The sequence below is a fragment of the Ixodes scapularis genome, unplaced genomic scaffold, assembly GCF_016920785.2.
Source record: "Ixodes scapularis isolate PalLabHiFi unplaced genomic scaffold, ASM1692078v2 PGA_scaffold11__112_contigs__length_91849675, whole genome shotgun sequence".
NCBI lineage: Eukaryota > Metazoa > Arthropoda > Arachnida > Ixodida > Ixodidae > Ixodes > Ixodes scapularis.
The window spans coordinates 86,702,005-86,707,902 of NW_024609837.1; positions in this window are offsets into that span (position 1 = coordinate 86,702,005).

Sequence of the window (5,898 nt, forward strand, 5' to 3'; positions counted from 1 at the left end):
CAGTAAAGCAAACGGGTTTTATCAGCTGCCACCAGTCTAAGGGCGAAGCTTGCAATTTAAGGTTATGATTATGATGCAATTAAATGCAAAGGAGCAAGCGAGCTGGACAAGAATGATGAAAATAATCCCCGGAGGAGGGGAACAAGAGGGACAAAGAACAAACACAAATCTCCAAACACAGCTAGGTGACTGGTGCGCGGCCGTAAAAACCCGCCTGGTCTGAGTATCGAACCCGGGACCTCTCCATTACAGGTGGAGCGCTCTACCAACTGAGCTAACCAGGGGTTAGACGTCAGTAAAGCAAACGGGTTTTATCAGCTGCCACCAGTCTAAGGGCGAAGCTTGCAATTTAAGGTTACGATTATGATGCAATTAAATGCAAAGGAGCAAGCGAGCTGGACAAGAATGATGAAAATAATCCCCGGAGAAGGGGAACAAGAGGGACAAAGAACAAACACAAATCTCCAAACACAGCTAGGTGACTGGTGCGCGACCGTAAAAACCCGCCTGGTCTGAGTATCGAACCCGGGACCTCTCCATTACAGGTGGAGCGCTCTACCAACTGAGCTAACCAGGGGTTAGACGTCAGTAGAGCAAACGGGTTTTATCAGCTGCCACCAGTCTAAGGGCGAAGCTTGCAATTTAAGGTTACGATTATGATGCAATTAAATGCAAAGGAGCAAGCGAGCTGGACAAGAATGATGAAAATAATCCCCGGAGAAGGGGAACAAGAGGGACAAAGGACAAACACGAATCTCCAAACACAGCTAGGTGACTGGTGCGCGACCGTAAAAACCCGCCTGGTCTGAGTATCGAACCCGGGACCTCTCCATTACAGGTGGAGCGCTCTACCAACTGAGCTAACCAGGGGTTAGACGTCAGTAGAGCAAACGGGTTTTATCAGCTGCCACCAGTCTAAGGGCGAAGCTTGCAATTTAAGGTTACGATTATGATGCAATTAAATGCAAAGGAGCAAGCGAGCTGGACAAGAATGATGAAAATAATCCCCGGAGAAGGGGAACAAGAGGGACAAAGGACAAACACAAATCTCCAAACACAGCTAGGTGACTGGTGCGCGACCGTAAAAACCCGCCTGGTCTGAGTAGCGAACCCGGGACCTCTCCATTACAGGTGGAGCGCTCTACCAACTGAGCTAACCAGGGGTTAGACGTCAGTAGAGCAAACGGGTTTTATCAGCTGCCACCAGTCTAAGGGCGAAGCTTGCAATTTAAGGTTACGATTATGATGCAATTAAATGCAAAGGAGCAAGCGAGCTGGACAAGAATGATGAAAATAATCCCCGGAGAAGGGGAACAAGAGGGACAAAGGACAAACACAAATCTCCAAACACAGCTAGGTGACTGGTGCGCGGCCGTAAAAACCCGCCTGGTCTGAGTATCGAACCCGGGACCTCTCCATTACAGGTGGAGCGCTCTACCAACTGAGCTAACCAGGGGTTAGACGTCAGTAGAGCAAACGGGTTTTATCAGCTGCCACCAGTCTAAGGGCGAAGCTTGCAATTTAAGGTTACGATTATGATGCAATTAAATGCAAAGGAGCAAGCGAGCTGGACAAGAATGATGAAAATAATCCCCGGAGAAGGGGAACAAGAGGGACAAAGGACAAACACAAATCTCCAAACACAGCTAGGTGACTGGTGCGCGACCGTAAAAACCCGCCTGGTCTGAGTATCGAACCCGGGACCTCTCCATTACAGGTGGAGCGCTCTACCAACTGAGCTAACCAGGGGTTAGACGTCAGTAGAGCAAACGGGTTTTATCAGCTGCCACCAGTCTAAGGGCGAAGCTTGCAATTTAAGGTTACGATTATGATGCAATTAAATGCAAAGGAGCAAGCGAGCTGGACAAGAATGATGAAAATAATCCCCGGAGAAGGGGAACAAGAGGGACAAAGGACAAACACAAATCTCCAAACACAGCTAGGTGACTGGTGCGCGGCCGTAAAAACCCGCCTGGTCTGAGTATCGAACCCGGGACCTCTCCATTACAGGTGGAGCGCTCTACCAACTGAGCTAACCAGGGGTTAGACGTCAGTAGAGCAAACGGGTTTTATCAGCTGCCACCAGTCTAAGGGCGAAGCTTGCAATTTAAGGTTACGATTATGATGCAATTAAATGCAAAGGAGCAAGCGAGCTGGACAAGAATGATGAAAATAATCCCTGGAGAAAGGGAACAAGAGGGACAAAGAACAAACACAAATCTCCAAACACAGCTAGGTGACTGGTGCGCGACCGTAAAGACCCGCCTGGTCTGAGTATCGAACCCGGGACCTCTCCATTACAGGTGGAGCGCTCTACCAACTGAGCTAACCAGGGGTTAGACGTCAGTAGAGCAAACGGGTTTTATCAGCTGCCACCAGTCTAAGGGCGAAGCTTGCAATTTAAGGTTACGATTATGATGCAATTAAATGCAAAGGAGCAAGCGAGCTGGACAAGAATGATGAAAATAATCCCTGGAGAAGGGGAGCAAGAGGGACAAAGGACAAACACAAATCTCCAAACACAGCTAGGTGACTGGTGCGCGACCGTAAAGACCCGCCTGGTCTGAGTATCGAACCCGGGACCTCTCCATTACAGGTGGAGCGCTCTACCAACTGAGCTAACCAGGGGTTAGACGTCAGTAGAGCAAACGGGTTTTATCAGCTGCCACCAGTCTAAGGGCGAAGCTTGCAATTTAAGGTTACGATTATGATGCAATTAAATGCAAAGGAGCAAGCGAGCTGGACAAGAATGATGAAAATAATCCCCGGAGAAGGGGAACAAGAGGGACAAAGGACAAACACAAATCTCCAAACACAGCTAGGTGACTGGTGCGCGGCCGTAAAAACCCGCCTGGTCTGAGTATCGAACCCGGGACCTCTCCATTACAGGTGGAGCGCTCTACCAACTGAGCTAACCAGGGGTTAGACGTCAGTAGAGCAAACGGGTTTTATCAGCTGCCACCAGTCTAAGGGCGAAGCTTGCAATTTAAGGTTACGATTATGATGCAATTAAATGCAAAGGAGCAAGCGAGCTGGACAAGAATGATGAAAATAATCCCTGGAGAAGGGGAACAAGAGGGACAAAGAACAAACACAAATCTCCAAACACAGCTAGGTGACTGGTGCGCGACCGTAAAGACCCGCCTGGTCTGAGTATCGAACCCGGGACCTCTCCATTACAGGTGGAGCGCTCTACCAACTGAGCTAACCAGGGGTTAGACGTCAGTAGAGCAAACGGGTTTTATCAGCTGCCACCAGTCTAAGGGCGAAGCTTGCAATTTAAGGTTACGATTATGATGCAATTAAATGCAAAGGAGCAAGCGAGCTGGACAAGAATGATGAAAATAATCCCTGGAGAAGGGGAACAAGAGGGACAAAGGACAAACACAAATCTCCAAACACAGCTAGGTGACTGGTGCGCGACCGTAAAGACCCGCCTGGTCTGAGTATCGAACCCGGGACCTCTCCATTACAGGTGGAGCGCTCTACCAACTGAGCTAACCAGGGGTTAGACGTCAGTAGAGCAAACGGGTTTTATCAGCTGCCACCAGTCTAAGGGCGAAGCTTGCAATTTAAGGTTACGATTATGATGCAATTAAATGCAAAGGAGCAAGCGAGCTGGACAAGAATGATGAAAATAATCCCCGGAGAAGGGGAACAAGAGGGACAAAGGACAAACACAAATCTCCAAACACAGCTAGGTGACTGGTGCGCGGCCGTAAAAACCCGCCTGGTCTGAGTATCGAACCCGGCACCTCTCCATTACAGGTGGAGCGCTCTACCAACTGAGCTAACCAGGGATTAAACGTCAGTAGAGCAAACGGGTTTTATCAGCTGCCACCAGTCTAAGGGCGAAGCTTGCAATTTAAGGTTACGATTATGATGCAATTAAATGCAAAGGAGCAAGCGAGCTGGACAAGAAGGATGAAAATAATCCCCGGAGAAGGGGAACAAGAGGGACAAAGGACAAACACAAATCTCCAAACACAGCTAGGTGACTGGTGCGCGGCCGTAAAAACCCGCCTGGTCTGAGTATCGAACCCGGGACCTCTCCATTACAGGTGGAGCGCTCTACCAACTGAGCTAACCAGGGGTTAGACGTCAGTAAAGCAAACGGGTTTTATCAGCTGCCACCAGTCTAAGGGCGAAGCTTGCAATTTAAGGTTATGATTATGATGCAATTAAATGCAAAGGAGCAAGCGAGCTGGACAAGAATGATGAAAATAATCCCCGGAGGAGGGGAACAAGAGGGACAAAGGACAAACACAAATCTCCAAACACAGCTAGGTGACTGGTGCGCGGCCGTAAAAACCCGCCTGGTCTGAGTATCGAACCCGGGACCTCTCCATTACAGGTGGAGCGCTCTACCAACTGAGCTAACCAGGGGTTAGACGTCAGTAAAGCAAACGGGTTTTATCAGCTGCCACCAGTCTAAGGGCAAAGCTTGCAATTTAAGATTACGATTATGATGCAATTAAATGCAAAGGAGCAAGCGAGCTGGACAAGAATGATGAAAATAATCCCCGGAGAAGGGGAACAAGAGGGACGAAGGACAAACACAAATCTCCAAACACAGCTAGGTGACTGGTGCGCGACCGTAAAAACCCGCCTGGTCTGAGTATCGAACCCGGGACCTCTCCATTACAGGTGGAGCGCTCTACCAACTGAGCTAACCAGGGGTTAGACGTCAGTAAAGCAAACGGGTTTTATCAGCTGCCAGCAGTCTAAGGGCGAAGCTTGCAATTTAAGGTTATGATTATGATGCAATTAAATGCAAAGGAGCAAGCGAGCTGGACAAGAATGGTGAAAATAATCCCTGGAGAAGGGGAACAAGAGGGACAAAGAACAAACACAAATCTCCAAACACAGCTAGGTGACTGGTGCGCGACCGTAAAGACCCGCCTGGTCTGAGTATCGAACCCGGGACCTCTCCATTACAGGTGGAGCGCTCTACCAACTGAGCTAACCAGGGGTTACACGTCAGTAGAGCAGACGGGTTTTATCAGCTGCCACCAGTCTAAGGGCGAAGCTTGCAATTTAAGGTTATGATTATGATGCAATTAAATGCAAAGGAGCAAGCGAGCTGGACAAGAATGATGAAAATAATCCCCGGAGAAGGGGAACAAGAGGGACAAAGGACAAACACAAATCTCCAAACACAGCTAGGTGACTGGTGCGCGACCGTAAAGACCCGCCTGGTCTGAGTATCGAACCCGGGACCTCTCCATTACCGGTGGAGCGCTCTACCAACTGAGCTAACCAGGGGTTAGACGTCAGTAGAGCAAACGGGTTTTATCAGCTGCCACCAGTCTAAGGGCGAAGCTTGCAATTTAGGGTTATGATTATGATGCAATTAAATGCAAAGGAGCAAGCGAGCTGGACAAGAATGATGAAAATAATCCCTGGAGAAGGGGAACAAGAGGGACAAAGGACAAACACAAATCTCCAAACACAGCTAGGTGACTGGTGCGCGACCGTAAAAACCCGCCTGGTCTGAGTATCGAACCCGGGACCTCTCCATTACAGGTGGAGCGCTCTACCAACTGAGCTAACCAGGGGTAAGACGTCAGTAGAGCAAACGGGTTTTATCAGCTGCCACCAGTCTAAGGGCGAAGCTTGCAATTTAAGGTTACGATTATGATGCAATTAAATGCAAAGGAGCAAGCGAGCTGGACAAGAATGATGAAAATAATCCCCGGAGAAGGGGAACAAGAGGGACAAAGGACAAACACAAATCTCCAAACACAGCTAGGTGACTGGTGCGCGACCGTAAAAACCCGCCTGGTCTGAGTATCGAACCCGGGACCTCTCCATTACAGGTGGAGCGCTCTACCAACTGAGCTAACCAGGGGTTAGACGTCAGTAAAGCAAACGGGTTTTATCAGCTGCCAGCAGTCT